Source organism: Caretta caretta, chromosome 1, assembly GCF_965140235.1.
Source record: "Caretta caretta isolate rCarCar2 chromosome 1, rCarCar1.hap1, whole genome shotgun sequence".
Taxonomy (NCBI): domain Eukaryota; kingdom Metazoa; phylum Chordata; order Testudines; family Cheloniidae; genus Caretta; species Caretta caretta.
Window position 1 is genome coordinate 215,426,625 of NC_134206.1, and position 18,761 is coordinate 215,445,385.

Below are 18,761 nucleotides of genomic sequence, written 5' to 3' on the forward strand. Positions count from 1 at the left end.
TATCAAAAGTGGGTGATTGTGAAACATCATGGTACAAAGACTGGACTAAGGGCCCTCACACCCATAAAGGTGCTGTGTGCAAGGAAGCTGGAATTCTGGGAAAGGGAATTAAAGATAGCTGACATGAAAGTTCTTCATCTCTTTGCTGTTTGGACTGTCACAGGGCTGGAGCGAGAAACAAAACCGAAGATCCCCAGGGTCAATCCAAAAGACAGTCAGAGCTGACAGGTTACTATAACTCTGTCACCTTTTGGAACCATAGACTAACTCGTCTGTGTTTATACTTTGCCTGCTTTATCGTGTAAATGACTCTCATTTCTTTTTCCTAGTTAATAAATCCTTAGTTAGTTGACTATAGGATTGGCTACAAGCATGGTCTTTGGTGTGAGATCTGAGGTGCATCTTGATCTGGGGTAAGTGACTGGTGTCTTGGGATTGGGAGAAATCTGAATATTTTATGATTTTTGGTATAAGTGACCATTTATCACTAAATCCAGCTTGCCTGGATGGCAAGAAAGACTGGAATGCCCAAGGGGACAGTCTGTGACTGCATGGTAAGACTGTTAATACTTCAGGAGTCCACTTTGTTACCTGGTTGGTGAAATCTAATCACAGAACATACCACCAATTTGGGGTCTCAGCCCTGCTTTTTGACAAACTGCCCTGAGGTTGGCATTCACAGTCATTAGCCATTCTAGACAGCATGATAGGGATTTTTTTAATTCTTGTTTCTGTCTGAAGGATACCAGGAAAGTGCTCTGTTGAATCTTAGAGAGAAAAGCATTTCAGTGCTATGAGCAAAGAAGTTTCTGACTCCTATCCTTCCAAACTAGTGGACATCAGCTGATGCTAAACGAGGCCAACAGGTTATCCCCATATAATTCCAGCCTTTAAATATTTCTTGAACAAGAAAAAAATACAAGTCATACAGCAGGCAATGGAACCCCTGGCTGTGATCAGTAAACCAGAGTACTTTGCATAAGGCTAAACCTTGCAGTCCTTTCTCAGACAAAATTCGTATTAGAATCAGTGGGAATTTTAACTTAGGAAATACCTCACAGTTTGACCCCTAGACACTGAAGAACGAACTATTAGGGTAGATCATTTTACCAATCATCTTATCTCCATTGCCAATCCCAGAACTGTAGACTGTCCATGGAAGAGAAGTGGGACTGTTTGATGTTCTCGGAACTTTTTTCCCCAGTCTTTTTCCTACACAAATTCTCAGTGAAGTCAACACAATTTCATGAAGCATTTCTATTCGACAGAATTGCATTTTCTGTTGCACCAAAGCTTTTCTGACCAGCTGTTAGGAACCAGGGCCTGCAGCAGAACTAGTGCACAGTCAGCCTCGTCAGTACAGCTGGCCTGCAGCAGCAGGCGACCTGATTGGCTGCAGTCCAGCTTGCTGGCTGCTCAGTGCTCAGACCCACCACTGTGCCTGCTCCTGTGTTACCTGGTTCCTGCAGCTACTACCTTGCACCCAACCTTGCCTGCTACCCTGCTTGCTCCAGTTCCTGCCCTCCAGCTTGACCCTTGGCTCTGGCTTCTAACTACTGACTACAGCTCTGACCCTAGTCCTTGGTTCCTTATGCCTGCTCCGACCACTAAGCTACACCATCCTCAACCCAGTCAGCTGACACCAGCTCTACTAAATTCCCATTGGCTTCAGTAGGAGGTGATAGGGCTTAGAACTTTGCAGAATCAGGCCCTAATAAATAAGGTAAGTTAAGCAGGATATGGGCCACAGTTTGTAAACAAGACAGCAAAAATAATAGTTGTACTGTGTGTGTACAGTATACAGAGACAAAACACTGATAAAATACGTTATCATTGGGAGACTGAAGAATAATTTTTAAGAGGGCTAAAAACTGAAATTGCATTTGAAAGAAAAACAGTAGCTTGTTTCCTTCCTTTGTAAATGCCTCTAGTCCTTCTCTTGACCCAAAGCAGTAAGATGGGTGAGGTAAGGAGTGGAAAGGATGTAATGCAGAATGCGTATCTTCTATGTAACCAGTTTGCTTTCAAATCTCAAGACACTTTGTCAAAATGGTGAGTGAAGTCACTTATGCAGATATACAGATACCACCAGAAGAAAGAGTGTGTTTTACTTCACGAACTTTGGAACCAGGTAAAAAAAGATGTCAACTTACTTTTTATATTTTTTTTGCATTTTAAATGACAATCTTAAAACTTTCAAATAATAAATAATTAAATAGTTTAAATAAAAATTTGGTAGGAAGAAGTATTAAATTCTGAAGAAAATCACTTAGAGCACTAGGACTAGAATGATATCTAACCTATCTACCTTTATTAATATGAGGACACTCTGAATTGTGAATTCTGGCAAAAGTAAACTATAGCCTCCTCATTCCCAGCACGTTAGTCCAATAGTGTATCTGAAACATGCTATTTTTGCAAATGGTTAAAAGTTAACAAAAAGCGACCAAAAGGAACTATTAGAAATCTGTGGTTACCTTCACTGTAAAGACAGCCCTAACTGGAAGCCCTTTACTTTTAGTTCTTTTACATTTTAAAGCAGTGAATTTCTGTAGTCACCATAAAATATTTTCAGGTCTGTCTACATTTAATTCTCCTTTTAAATTAAAGACACATTCATTCTTTGGCAGAGAGTGGCTGATGCTGATAAAACTTTCCTAAGAATAATAATCACAGTACTTTTAAAAATACAAAATATACATAACCATCTTTTGCAAAATTTATTAATTTTAATCTTTCCTTTTTCACCTAACAGTTATAGAGCTGACATGTTGAAAAGAGAAAACTAGCAGTCCAAACCAATGGACATGTTTATGATCATTCTAAAAATGTTTAACTGTATGATTTGTATATGATCTATTGATAAGACCTCAATATAAAGCTATTTCTTGAAAAACGGGTTTTTTTATGTAACGTGCATGAGATATAAATTAGAAGGTATAACTAGGAAATAGCTCATGTTTTTAATAAATTGTCATAATTCTCATCATATATATAGTGCTTTAGACAAAAATTAACTAATCTTAACTAAAAGTGTCTTCAGAATACAATATTAATTGCTTACAACAATGCCTCACATCTGTATTATATCAACAAAAGCATCAAGTAACCATGCATGTTTTTTACATTTATATCATAAAATAGTTTCTGCTGGTTATAGGACAACTGTGTGCGAGATATGTTGAAATAATAATATTTATCAAAGTAAAATATTTCCTTCTGAATGTGCTGTCAGAACAGTGTTTTCTCAATGAAAACAACTTCTACAAATCCCCACTGGGACACAGAGACTGAACAAGCTGACTGTACAAAATGTTTTTGTTCTTTAATCCATTGTGTATGGTTTGGTCTTGATACTGAAATTGGATCAGCACAGAAGGACCTTTGTGTCTCTGTGTAGCCCCACTAAAGTCAGTGGGGGTGCCAGGATCAGCTGGGCAGATGCAATGGTAGGATCAAAGAACGTAGTGTTGTAATATCTGAATGCACGAAACTCTGTTTTTATCTGAAACGCCTCTGTGTCCTGTCATGTCTGATAGAGTATTCTTCAATGAATAACCTAACTTGTCATATTATAATGGTAATATTAGTTTTAGAGTTTAATTGCTTTTAAGATTCTCTTTAATTTGAATGAACTGAACTCAGGAATTGTCATTCTGGATCAGATCAATAGTCCATCTAATCCAGTGTCCTGACTCTGCCCATTGCCAGCACCAGATATTTCAGATAAAAGTGCAAGAAACCAATCGTGGAATAACCAACCTCCAGGCAAAATTTGCTTCTAAATCCCAATAGTTAGCATTTGGCTTATGCTCTGAGACATGAGAGTTCATATTCCATCCAAAACTTTTTTTTTTTTAATATTTATTACTATAACTGTGGATGTTCTGCCAGCCATATAAATGTCTAATCCCTTTTTGAATTTTGCTAAAATCTCTTGTGGCAATTAATTCTACAGGCCACTAATGCATTGTATGAACAAGTATTTCCTTTTTATCTTTATTTTGAATTTGCATTGAATGGGCTCTAGCTTTTGTATTATGAGACTGGGTGAAAAGAAGTTCCTAATCTATGTGGTCATATGAAATTCTCCCCATCCCTCTAATCATTCTCATCACCTGTTTCTTAACTTTAAACATGAGTGTAGGTGCTTTGCTAAATTGGAACTCTGCTTCACAACCTGGTGGCACAACTGTGTTAATATTTTTGCCAGCATGAAAATTGACCCTTTATTCTGACTTCTTGTTTTCTGGGTGAGGATAACAGTACAAAATATAAATATTTGCAATAACATATGGATTTGATTAATATTGTTAGGAGTTGGGTGAAATCTTGTTATGGGTTGGGTTAAACCACATTGAGATGGATGGTTTCAGAGGAACAGCTGTGTTAGTCTGTATTCGCAAAAAGAAAAGGAGTACTTGTGGCACCTTAGAGACTAACCAATTTATTTGAGCATGAGCTTTCGTGAGCTACAGCTCACTTCATCAGATGAAGTGAGCTGTAGCTCACGAAAGCTCATGCTCAAATAAATTGGTTAGTCTCTAAGGTGCCACAAGTACTCCTTTTCTTATTGAGATGGATGAATGTGACCTCACCCTTTAATTTACATAACTGCAAGCATAAGACCCCAGCTAAGACAAAAGTGTATGTGAATCCACCCAGTAGCTTATGGATGAGAACTGTTTTGGTGGCAGGGGTGTGTGTTTGTGTGTGGGAAGAGAGTTCACACAGAAACTGAACAGACAAGAACAGAGACAGAGACAGAGGCAGAGGCAAGACAGCGAAGCAGGAGCCTAGAAGCATAGTGTGACTATGGAAGAAGCTAAAGCAGTGGTTTTCAAACTTTTTAGGCTGCATACCCCTTTCCAAATAATGTAATTACTAGATACCCCCACCTGAGATAGGGCCACAATATATCTTTGAAAACAGGGGGCTGTGGGGGAGGGGAGAAGGTCTGTAAGGAATAACATGATATGTTGTCCACCATTACAGGATTTTTCTCATGTGTCCCCTGAAAACAGCTCAGGGTATGCATACCCCATTTTGAAAACCACTGAGATAGAGGGAGACCTTTTGGGTCTGATTTTGGCTAGAGAGGCTTTAGGGATGTAAGCCTAGAAACTGCTCCTTTAGTTTTTGGTTCCTCCTGTATTTGGAGAAGCAGGACTTTGTACATTCCTTATAAATAAAGAAGATTGCACCAAAGAAAATACCAGACTCCTTCAATTTATACTTCCTATTGGAACATTCCCACAGTCCCAAACTTTAACTAGCCACTTGGGTCAAAAAGGGACAACAGTACTGAGTGTATTAAATCTTGTTAATTTACTAATGTCGTTGTTTAGGCATAACTTTCTGCATAGGCCTGAGAAATCACATAGGATTTCTGTGGCCGTTAATATAAACTGTTTTTCTTTCAGCAAAAGCTGGTGACAGTTACACCCCAATACATTTTAAGTTAAAAGTAAATACATTTATTAACATACCTGCTCGACAAAGGTCAAATGAGGAAGTTACTGTTGTATGCTGTGTATGTTTTAAATAGATCACTGATATAAAAAGACATAGACCGGCTTCTTGTGATTAAACAGCCAAATGTCTCTTTGGATGAAATAAGAAGAATGGGTAATAAAATGGACAAATCGATAGAGAATAAAGATATTAAAATGGGTGAAACCTGACATATAACTGAGAAGTTGAAAAGCCAAGTGACAGTCCTAAGACGGACGCTATTGATGCATGTCATAAGGCCTGGCTGTTTGCCCACAAGGCTGCTAACTGCTTGGGTAGTCATGCAGATCTGTTACATTGTTGAAAATGGAACACACTGCAGACCAACTCAAAAATGTAGCACCATTATTGATTTTAACTGAATAATAGAAGGGAAAAGTCAGAGATTTTAAAGGTAAAGAGTAAAGGTAAAGAGTTATAGAGGGATTACATTCTGCCATTTCATTAGCTGTCTCCTGATGGTAGTGTCCTCAACTAAGAAAAAATTATTATACTCAGTCCCTATAAACTATGCTAATGATTTAAAGTCAGCAAGGAATATGGAAAGACTGTAAAGTTCAGAGAGTGGACATTGGCCATGTCTGTAAGGAGACAAGAAGCCAACAGAGACTTTACCATGATAGCTGGCCAAAGACAGACTGATTGCGGGCAGAGGAGGGGAAAGGTGGAGGGGAGGGGGAGGGGGAAGGGAATCCCTCAAGGGACTTCTTACAAAAAACACATACAGAAAAACCAGATGCTTTTGGCAGGTGCTCATCCTGTCCTCAACTACTAAGTTATGAAAATAATATTTGGGGAAAGTCCATAACGTGTTTGCACGTAAAAGATGCATGGGCTCTCATGCTCTGAAAATGAGCCCAAAAGCAACAGATGCCCATAGATGTGGACATGGAGACAGTGAGACACAGACCCAAGAGTGTGGTTAAATGTTGAAGCTACAATTTTGTTAACTTAAACCATAACTTAACTGAAGTTAACAGCACTGCTCAGCTACCTGCCAGCTACCTGTGTTTTGAGAGTTGCTCACAGTGATTGGGATGTATCACACCAGAAGCTGTGGGGAGATCAATCATCTACCTATCACTTACATTCAGCTAGCCTGGATGCCTGCACGTCAGCCTTCTTCTCTCCTCACAGAAGGGTGGAGAACTGAGATGAGGGGAGCCTCAAGTTGGGCCAGACATAGAAATTTATTCCTCCTACATGCTGTGCCAATGCCTAGATCCAGTTCCTAAGTAGTGCACCAACTGGGGATATAAAAGATTCAAACTGACCATTGCTAACCTGCAATCCACACTGGAAACCCATCAAAAGTTGTGACAATTTAGCTCTCTCATCAAGGAATCTCCAAATCAGACCTCCTGAATGTAAAAAATAAAGTGAAAAATCCTACAAAGTGGTGCACCAATTCTCCTTTGGTGGGGAAATACCTTTCAGGCCTCATAGAAGATGATTGCCTGAGCCCCTGCTGTACCTGAGGATCGCACCTATGTAAAAAAATGGAGGAGGAGTGATGAAAAGAACCCCCTGAAAGGACCAGAAAAAGGGGGAGGGGCTAGAGGAAAACCTCAGCTTCTTGCTGCACCTCCCCCTGGGTAACGGGTAAAGATGATGCTTCAGTTATTCCCAGCTCTGTCAAAACCCCATCCCAGCGTTCAGGGTAAACAATTACAAAACATAAAACTACAAGAAAGACACATTCCTTTGTTTCTTTGGAGTGTGGAATAATGATGTCCAAGTCAAAGGAGAGTCTGGTTGGACAATCACAATTCCTCATCACAGATGAATGCTGCATCTTGAATGGTCAGGCCAGTTTTGCAAATATAGAAAAATTTCATTAGAAATGCCTTCAAAGACTTGATAAAACAAGCTGTAATCCTTCCTCTACAGCGGTGCTCATTATCAATTAACAAAAGCCATCTGCTATGCATATATTTCCCTTCTGTCTGTGGTAACTAGCAACATCTGGAGTATAATACCTAATTTATTTGTATAAATGTATAAAAGGAATAGTCATAGGAGGAGTATCTTTGTGCTGCTGTAGGGGACAGCATCTTGGTATGCTGATTGAACTGTTAACTTGTCGCAGGCTGTCAAGGTTCCTTTCCCACTCTGAACTCTAGGGTACAGAAGTGGGGACCTGCATGAAAGACCCCCTAAGCTTATTCTTACCAGCTTAGGTTAAAAACTTCCCCAAGGTACAAACTTTGCCTTGTTCTTGAACAGTATGCTGCCACCACCGAGCATTTTAAACAAAGAACAGGGAAAGAGACCACTTGGAGACGTCTTCCTCCAAAATATCACCCCCAAGCCCTTCCTGAGGAAGGCTTGACAAGAATCCTCACCAGTTGGTACAGGTGAACACAGACCCAAGCCCTTAGATCTTAAGAACAATGAAAAATCTATCAGGTTCTTAAAAGAAGAATTTTAATTAAAGTAAAAGAATCACCTCTGTAAAATCAGGATGGTAAATACCTTACAGAGAAATTAGATTCAGAACATAGAGAATCCCTCTTGGCAAAACCTTCAGTTACAAAAAGATACAAAAACAGGAATATACATTCCCTCCAGCACAGCTTATTTTATCAGCCATTAAACAAAAGAAAATCTAACGCCATTTTCTAGCTAGATTACGTACTAACTTAACAGCAGTTGGAAGGCTTGCATTTCTGATCTGTTCCCGGCAAAAGCATCACACAGACAGAGAGAACCTTTTGTTCCCTCCCCCTCCAGATTTGAAAGTATCTTGTCCCCTCATTGGTCATTTTGGATCAGGTGCCAGCAAGGTTACCTTAGCTTCTTAACCCTTTACAGGTGAAAGGGTTTTGCCTCTGGCCAGGAGGGATTTTATAGCACTGTATACTGAAAGGTGGCTACCCTTCCCTTTATATTTATGACACAAGCATACATGTGTTAGTGTATCTGTAGCTCGTATGGGGCACAACAACCATGCTTTGCTGACAATAAACTGGCCAAGCACCTTCACCACTGAACCAAGCCTGTGGTCTCTTTTGATGAATAGCATCAAGGTCAGATGAATCAGCCAGCTGCACTCTCTGCTCATGCAGCTAACACCAGAGCTCCCAGAACAGTCGCACTAGCAGCAGTAACAACTCTGCAGCACTAACAACCGGGAATATCAAGAGAAATTAGAAATAAGTTTAAACTATTACCTGCATAGAGTAGGTTAAATTTGTGAGATGAGAGTGTGATATTACTGTAGTATATTTAGGATGAAGATTCTGGCTATGACTCATATGACCTAGGAAGGCAATTTTGAATTAAATTGTCATTTTTCTGTAATTAATTGTCTAAATTTCCAAATAGTAATTTTAGAATTACTGCTGATTGTACTAGCATGAACCAATCCCACAATTCTTTGACTGATGTATATATTTATTGGTTTTTAACTGAACCTGTGTTTAACTTGACTGTCAATTTAAAAGATCTATATCAAAGGTCCATAATATCCTGTTACCACCAAAATCACTTACCAAGAGGGTATATACTTAGGATAAGTTACTAACAATATGATTATGCTTTGTGATAAATTTACTACTATGTGATTATATCTTGGTTTGTGGTGATTTTATCTTTACTTCTTGAGAAGTTTCAACAGTCTATGTTAAATTCATTCTTTCAACTTTGTAACACTATAGTATAGCCATCTTTGGTTTTTTTTTAATATAATTTCCCATTTAAAGTCTATTTTGATCAATAAAACGTATACATTCCAAAGAAATCTGAACTCTTGTACTTTAACTAAGCAAGACAACAGACAAAAGACTCATGAGAAATCTGGCATGTGTAACTGAGTCATTGAATTGAATTAACTAAGTTTACATAGCACATAATAATAACAATTAATACATTTGTATTATTTGTATTACTGTAGCGCCTAGGAGCCCCAGCCATGGACCAGGACCCCATTGTGCTAGGTGCTGTACAAACACAGAACAAAAAGACAGTCCCTGTCCCAAAGAGCTTACAACCTAAGTATAAAACAAGAAACAATGGCTGGATACAGACAGATGAGGGGCAGCAAGGAAACAATGAGACAATATTGTCTAAATACACCAAAAAGTCACAGGGTGTACCTCACATGTATGTCTACCCACAAACTTGCACTGGCTTAAGTGAAGGTATGTTTTTAGACCAATTTCACTAACCCAGTGCAAAACTCTCTATAAATACTTTTATTTCAATTTACTAGTGGTTTATGTTGATTCAATTTAAGCCAGTTCCTTCTCAATCTAAACAAAACAAAAATGTCACTCTGAAACTGGAATAGGAGTATCTCTAAAGGGTTTTTGGATACATTCTTAGTGTAACATTTCAAGACAACATTTATGTTTTATATCCCAGCATGACCTCCTTCACTTTATTTGATGCCTCAGCTTAGTACCTTTAATATGTATTTGCACTCCCAACCGTAATAAAAACACTTTGTATTATACACTCCCATACACACAAACACACGCACACACACACAATGCTGCACTAATTATTCTTTGCAGATTGTTTGACCTCTCCTGACTTTAGGAACCCTTGATTGTAAAAAAGGTTTGGGAGTCTCCAGGTACTTTTATAAAATCTGGGTTGCACTGGGAGTAACCACATATGACACTGTGCAATAGCCAGACAATTATAACTAAACCATTTTAGTGTATGTAGTTTGAGATTAAAGTAAACTGGTTTTAAATAGATTAGCTTTTATTTATTTGTTTTTATTTTCTCTCATAGCATCACTAAAAGGTAGAGTTATGATCGCTTGAGTGCCTTATCTATTCCTCTCCATACATTATCATGTTTAGATTTGTTTTAAGTTTAACCTTAACTCTGAATTTTCTGGGTTCATAATGCTTTCAATGGGATAGTTACAACATTCCTGTAATGTTTTTCCTAATAAACTATGGATATTTATTCTCAGCTTAACTCCGGATTAATATTTTCCCCCCTTTGGAAATTCAGACAGTTTCTGGATTTTATTAAATAAAGCAGTAATTCTTTCCATTTGTCTGAAAAATTGCATAGTGGAACAACAGCATGGATTACAATATCTTGATAATATCCTCTAGTACGGGTAGTGATGTTGTTCTGATCTATTAGGAAGGAGGCAGATGTGTCCTTTCAGGGAAGAATGAAACTTATTCTTGTTTTTTATTTTCTCACCAAAGGTTTGACTCTGCAAGGTGTTGGAGTAAATGGGAACTGCAGGAGTTCAGCACCCTGCAGGACTGGGCTTTGATAATTCAAAGGTCTACTGCTGACAACATTTTGTGTCTCCTTACAGGAGAGAGGACCACCTATGCTGAGGTGAAAGTGCACTGGAAATCTGACAGCACATCAGAGGCTATCCCTTCGGGTATTACAGTATCTTGGGAAATATGAAAGTCCATCTTTTTTTGTGTTTTATCATGTTTGCACACCATTAAAATATTCATATTACATGTAGTCTAGGAGTTATTTAATAGCTGCAGTACTGTGTCCCATTCTGGGCACCACACTTTAAGAAAGATGTGGACAAATTGGAGAGAGAGTCCAGAGGAGAGCAACGAAAATGATAAAAGGTTTCGAAAATCTGAACCATGAGGAAAGGTTCAAACTAAACTAGGTACGTTTAGTCTTGAGACAAGAAGACTGAGGGAGGATTTGAAAACAGTCTTCACATATGTTAAGGGCTGTAATAAAGAGGATGGTGATCAATTATTCTCCATGTCCACTGAAGGTAGGACAAGTAGTAATAGGTTTAATCTGCAGTAAGGGAGATATAGGTTAGATATTAGGAAAAATCTTGTAACTATGAGGGTAGTTAAGCTCTAGAATAGGCTTCCAAGGAAGGTTGTGAAATCTCCATCATTGGAGTTTTTAAGAACAGGTTGGACATACAGCTGTCAGGGGTGTTCTAGGTTTACTTTGGTCCTGCCTCAGCACGGGGGTGGACTTGAAGACTTCTCAAGATCCCTTCCAGCCCTACATTTCTATGGTTCTATGATCTGCTCAGATCCCATTTCTGTTGGTTAATGATCCAGATGAGCATTTTAGCTAGGTAAAACTGGCATACTGGGTCAGAAAGACTAGATGATCACCACAGTTCCTACTGGCCTTAAACTATGAATAAAACTTAATCCTTCAGATTTCCTGGAAAGGTTCTGATTTTTTTATGTGGTAAATGTCTTCTACACAAAGGGAGGAAAATAGTTTTAACTATTTTTTTTTTAACCAGGGTTATTTATTAGATTGGCATTCAAAATTCCTTGGGGAAGGGATATTGAACACTTTTTATTTGCCAGTTGCAGTATCTACAGGATCTGAAAATAATTGTAAAAGCAATGAATCAGACACAGGGATTGCTGTGCTCCTGCAAGGAAACAACAGTGGCCATATTGTAACGGCTTACATCAGCTATTAGTTGTTTTGGTGCCCGGTCCTGTGAAGTTCTGGGCACCTCAAGCTCCCATTGACTCCAATCAGAACTTGTAGGATCGGGTCTTTATTGAGGGAACCTTACATCAAAACTAGGGCTGGTCAAAAATTCTCTGCTGTGTTTTTGACAAACTGAAAGATTTTGAAGGAAGTGTCTAGTTTTTTGGATAATTTTTTTGAGGGGTGGGGGCACCACCCTATACCGGAAACCTGCGGACCGCTATACTTACCTACATGCTTCCAGCTTCCATTCAGGACACACCACACGATCCATTGTCTAAATCCAAGCTCTAAGATACAACCGCATTTGCTCCAACCCCTCAGACAGACACAAACACCTATAAGATCTCTATCAAGCATTCTTACAACTACAGTACCCACCTGCTGAAGTGAAAAAACAGATTGACAGAGCCAGAAGAGTACCCAGATGTCACCTACTACAGGACAGGCCCAACAAAGAAAATAACAGAATGCCACTAGCTGTCACCTTCAGCCCCCAACTAAAACTTCTCCAGCGCATCATCAAAGATCTACAACCTATCCTGAAAAATGATCCCTCACTCTCACAGAAGGAAGGAACCTTGACAGAAGCCTAACTCTCATTTGGTTTAAATGGGAGTCAGCTGTCTGACAGTAAGGTTCCCAATAATAAAGTAAAGTGTGTGTGTATATGCAGGATTGGAGTCTTAGAAATGTAATGGTAGAATACATAAAACTCACCAGTTTTGTAGCTACATCCATCACAACTATCACCACATTCTCTTTGTGTATCTGTACATAGATATATTTACATATATTCACATATATAGGATTACTGTTGAAAAAGTTGTATGTAGTTTATCATAAATATAATAACATACATATTGTCAGAAAGTGCAAATAAGACAAAGTCTAGAGAAATTTCACTCTATGACCAAACAATACATAAAAAACTCTAAGAAAAAACCATTTTGACTGGAATTTGCAAGAGTGCTCAGCACTGGCCTAACTCTATTTGCACTGAACTCAATGGGAATTTTACCAGTGACTTAAGTGGGAGCAGTTAGGCCAACATGAGCATATTTAAAAATCCCTCCCTTGCAGTTGAAGATTGTTTTTGTTATTTAGGGGGAAATAGAAAGTAAGCATAGCTATTCTAACAATTTTAAAATGCAAATAATTTTACAAATAAATTATGTTCAAATGGGGGGTTATAGATTTTTAAATATAATTGATATTTTTTTATCAAAGTCCTTCATTTATTGAGGATTTTCTAAAAGCTTTTAAAATGTCTTGGGCAGTTTACTCACAAGGTGAGATTTTAAAAACTTTCAAAATTTAGAAACATTTTAGAAAATTTCCTCTTGTGGAAATGATACATGATAAACAAAGAAGGCTAATAAAATTTTGATTAAATTTTTAGTAAATTCTAATTTTTTTTAATATTATGAGGGGAAATTATCTTAAAATATATTATAATTTTTTCCCATTTTTGAAACTAGCTCTGAAAGTAAATACAGTTTTTAAAAGTGAGCATGATTGTAGTGAAGATGTTCATTTTAAATCTTACTTATCTATGTTAATTTCATTTTTATTACTCTTATACTTCCTCTTCCTCAGTTTTCATTTGAGACACTGAAAGAAAAGTTATTAGAGAGTAACTAGAAGGTTAAACCAGAAAGCAAATTAATCCTTTGTGTTACTCCACTGAAGCCAGAGGAATTGTACCGGGGATGAATCTGAGCCATTTATTCACCCTGTAAATACTCTGTTTGTGCCTTTTAATTTTCAGCATTACTGATAATATAAAGCATGTTCTAAATAACACCAGTAAACACTTAATGAATAAACGGAAATCAACGGGAGCCTTTAAGATATTTTTAGAGGCAACGCTAACCACAGAAAAATGCTAAACGAGCGCACCCGATGTTTTTCCATTGTTAGGTTAATCTGAATTTCTTACCACAAATAAAAGACAGACCAAATGTCTCAGTATGTGTTTCTTGGTAAAAGCTTGGTGGACAGCCTGAAGGCAGAATAGGTCAGAATCTGCTCTCAGTTACAACTGTGTAAATATAGAAAAACTTGGTTGACTTCAGTGAAGTTCCTCCTAATTTTACACCAGTGTAATTGGGATTAGCCTCTGTCCTAACAAATCTTGTTGGTGACTTTGGTGTGTTGACATATTAGTAGGCTGTGTCCTTCTTAGCCCTGCTAAGTGTTTATTGCCTTTTCCATTGTAAACACCTAGCTGTTTCAGGTTTTCAATGTTTTGTTCTATTTCTCTCCAGGCTGAAATGCCTCATAAAGGATCTCAACCACTTCCCTCTCTTCATTTAAATCCCTTTAAAAAACCACAGGGGGGGCAGATGCCCAGCCTAACTCCATCATCCGATAGGGAATTTCACTCAGAGAAAACAGGATAAGTGTAGAGGAATGGGGATGGGAAGAAGAAATGAATGGGTGTTAAGACAAGCATTATGGATGGGAGCAGAAATGATGGAGGTGGAGATTAATGGATTAAACTTTTCCCCCCTACATTATAAATGTAAATACAATAGATGGTCTTGCTGGAAGAATAGATTAGAGAAACTGCCTTTTACCCCTGAAAGCTTGTGTTAAACTCCCGATTACATCAAAAATTAAGAGGAGTTTGGTGGTCCTCTTGTAAATCTTGGTACGGTCCCCCCAGAATAGCATAGGTTGGCATGAATTGCAGGTTTCTCCTCAAGAGATTACAGGACTGGAATAGCTGGAGGCTACAGGGCAGGATTATGGGGCATTGGCAGAGCAGTGAGGGGAGCCCAGGGCTGGACTAGCACGGGGGCTGCGGGCAGGACTGAGGGGCATTGGCAGGGATGTGTGGGGAGCCCAGCACTGGAATAGCAGCGGGGCTGCAGGGCAGGACTGAGGGGCATTGGCAGACCTATGCACAAGCACTAAGGAATGGCAATAAGCAGCTCTTTGTATCAAACCATTTCCTTGTCCTCTCCTTTGCTTCTCTCCCATTGTGTTGGAGATTCACTGTCAAGCCCTACCTGCTTTCCATCTCTTCATAAGGCTTAGGTTATTTACCACTTCTATAAAGTAGAACTACAAGCATTCAACGTTAGGAGTCAGGCCTCCATAATCCAGAGATTGGCTTAACAATTTGGAGACCTTAAAGATAGTACATTTGGGGTTCTTTTTATTTGCTGTATGGCTTTTCAGCCTTTGAGGTTCACATTTTCAGGCATTTTCTCCTCAGTCACAAAGGCTAAAAATTAGCACTGGTCAGACTATGGGTATGAGTTTTTTCCAGTGATGGAAAAGGTATTTCTCCGGGAGGCAAAACAGGCAACACAGTGCTAAATGTCAGCAGCTTCATTCCACTGCAAACCACCTCTTCCTTTTCTTATGGGCAGGTCCCACCTCTCAGTGCTCAGGCTGGTTGTATATTATTGCAGTCCTTGGGATTATTACACTGATTCTGCTAGTTACTGTGATCCTCTTAGCTCTGCACTGTGTAAAGATGTGATGGTAAGTGCTGCAGACCAATTGACACAGAGTAAGTCACTTTTATTCAAGAATTTGTTTTCATGAAAATATGATCAGACATCAGATCAGGATGTGGAAGGACCCCCTTCAGCTATATCCCCGTCACAATTCACTTGTCCAGCCACTTCACAGCTGCACTCAGATAATATCTAACTCTCCCAGGTGGTTTTGTGTATAATGGGCCATTTTATTCTTTACTAAGCAAGTTCTGACACCATCCATGTTTTGGTGGAATTACCAATCAGGCTAACCACCTTTTTATCTGCCCTTTTTATCTGAGGCCACTTTTTAGAAGTGGTAACTTAATTTTAGATTTTTCAAGTTGGATGGGAGATAACCCCACAAATACACCAAATACCTTAACCATCATACTGTTAGTGTAGCCAGTAGTTGCTTCCATAACTGCTGAGTCAAGGCCAGGACTAAGGGAAACCCTGTGTGCTGCCACCAGGCAACACAAGGTGTGTTAGTCTTGGACCTTGTGCGCCCAAGAGAACAAAAGGCTCTGTGCCAGGAGCTTCAAATAAAAAATCCTCATAGTAATGGCAGCAGGGCCCCAGTGGATATCAGGGTGCAATTTCAGAAAAGTATTGCAGCTGTCAATATCAGACATATGGAGGCATTTAGCCATTTGTGGAGATAAGAAAAAGGTCCTGTGGGGATTGGTGTCTGTCTGGACAGACAGCACATCGTGCTGGGGATGGGAGTGACAATGGAACACTTGGCTTTTGCAAAGAATGGAGTGTAGAAAGCAGCCCCACTACTGACAGGAGCTGAATAATTTCCCACAGGCCTGCAAAATGTGTTTCTTTCCATCTCATGATTGTTCTCCCAGGAAATTGTTAGAATGAAGACAAAACAGCAGCTCCTGTGGCAGTTGTTGTGTGGGTATGGGAATGGGGAAAGGTGGAGGAAACTGATACAAGCAAGAGGCCTAAAGAAGGCATGTTGTGGCAATGGCTCCCCATTCATATTCCTGATCACCAGTTCTTGGCCATGCTGAAATTTATGACAAAACCCAAAATCACACAACTCCTCTCCTACTCCCCATGAGAAGGCACTCACTCCAGTCCGGTTATACATTCAAAATAAAAGTCTGTAATTAACACCATTTGTCTCAATCTTTTCCAGATAACTCAACTCAGCAAGTCTCTCTTCAATGAAAGATCATCAAATGCTGGTTGAAAGTGCTCATAAATTACTCTTTCTTTGAAATGACTTTGATAAAAGATAGGCTTCCAGTTTGATCACTGTGACACTCTGTACCTTGGGGGAACACCCTACACCCCCATGTTCATCCTTATAATATGATTGTGTGGGATCCAATGCAAAGTTTGTCATGTTGGATATCTTCGTAAGGCTCATGATGCACTGAGCATTGTTGTTATAGTGATGTTATAGGTTGTAATTTCATGTATATAGTTATGAGGCTGAAAATGTGTCCTCATGACTTAAAACAAGCCCAGGCAAAACTCTCCAGGAGAAGAGGAGCAGTTCACACCTCATCAGGTCATGTATGGGACAAACCCAGCCCAGCCTCACAGGAACAAAGCACACTGGCCTAGGGAGCAACAAAGGATCTGTTGGACTCTAGAGTGAATCACCCCCCTTACCTTGGTCAGTTTGGGACTACAGTGAGGTAATGCTCACCTGACTCTGAAGGGGTAGGGTACAAAGCCAAGAGGGAAGAAAGAACAAGATAAAAGGGAGAGACATTTGCCATGCTCTCTCTCTTCCATCTCCATCTACAGACATCACCACCAAGCGACTGAAGCGCTGATCAAAGGGGAGAGCCTGGCTGAAGGGCAACCAGCCAGCCTGTAGTGAGAATCATAGAATCATGGAATATCAGGGTTGGAAGGGACCTCAGGAGGTCATCTAGTCCAACGCCCTGCTCAAAGCAGGACCAATACCCAACTAAATCATCCCAGCCGGGGCTTTGTCAAGCCTGACCTTAAAAACCTCTAAGGAATCAGATTCCACCACCTCCCTAGGTAACCCATTCCAGTGCTTCACCACCCTCCTAGTGAAAAAGTTTTTCCTAATATCCAAGTTTTGGATCTAAGCATCTAAGTCTGTAAGGGCATTGGAAGCATTAAGATCATCTTAGAATGAGTTTTGCTTTTATTTCATTTGACCAAATCTGACTTCTTGTGCTTTGACTTATAATCACTTAAAATCTATCTTTTGTAGATAATAAATTTGTTTGTTTATTCTACCTGAAGCAGTGCATGTGGTTTGAAATGTGTCAGAGACTCCCCTTGGGATAACAAGCATGGTGCATATCAATTTCTTTGTTAAATTGATGAACTCATATAAGCTTGCAGTGTCCAGCGGGCATAACTGAACACTGCAAGATGGAGGTTCCTAAGGTTGTGTCTGGGACCAGAGATATAGGCTAGTGTCATTCGGTTGCACAATCCAAGCAGTGGCTGGCCAAAAATGCTCACTCACATAGTTGGGAGCGGCTTACATGCTAGAGGCTGTGCATGAACAGCCCAGGGGTGGGGATTCTCACAGCAGAGAAGGGTAAGGCTGGCTCCCAGAGTCAAGGATTGGCGTGACCTAGCAGATCACTGGTCCAGATAACACCAGGGGACCGTCACAATCACACTGTAGTTGCGTCTCATCCATGTAGTTTCTTTGAAAACTGAACCATTTGAATTTATTGCTTATTTCCATAATGCCAGCAATTATCAAATGATCGGCTTTGTACATAGATATTGTCCTAAGATGCAAAATTCAAACCTGAAGTTAGAGCTTGTCTGCACAGAGAACTGTATTGATATACTATGGAACTTATGTTATTGTTTTCAATGCACTGTATTGATTTCTGATGAGCCTATTGTAAACAATAAAGAGTTTTATTAAAAAACAGCTCGAGCTTGTAGTGTTGGCAGCTGCCCTTAAGGGAAATAGTAGTGAAATTGGAAAAAATAGTATTGATAAGGCAAAGATATGAATTTTTTGTACTGAGCATAGCATGCTCACTACTTCATTTTGCACACCGCAGATACATGCACTCGGCCAGAATCATGCTTGGTATAACTTCACACAGCAACAGAGGAGAGAAACATTTTTTTTAAAATTAGGGGGAAATGTAGTTGTACAACCATAAGAATTGGCAGGAGGCCTTGCAGGCAGCTGAAGAACCTGAAATGACTAATGACAATATATATAATAAATTGACTAGATTTCAAATTGAGGTTGTCTCTTTAGTAATACCTGTCTTTAACTTATGGATCTCAAATAACCTTATACTAACAAATTAAATCTCCAATCTACACTAATTAGTCCCTTCATTA

The 18,761-nt window shown here is 39.3% G+C and overlaps 1 long non-coding RNA gene across 1 annotated transcript; it reads left to right on the forward strand.

Moving 5' to 3' along the window:
- The first annotated feature begins 14,802 nt into the window (after positions 1–14,802).
- Positions 14,803–17,674, forward strand: LOC142069387 (uncharacterized). Its single transcript, XR_012665190.1, has 2 exons — positions 14,803–15,438; positions 16,588–17,674. It is a non-coding gene; the product is annotated as an uncharacterized LOC142069387 (long non-coding RNA).
- The last annotated feature ends 1,087 nt before the right edge of the window (positions 17,675–18,761 follow it).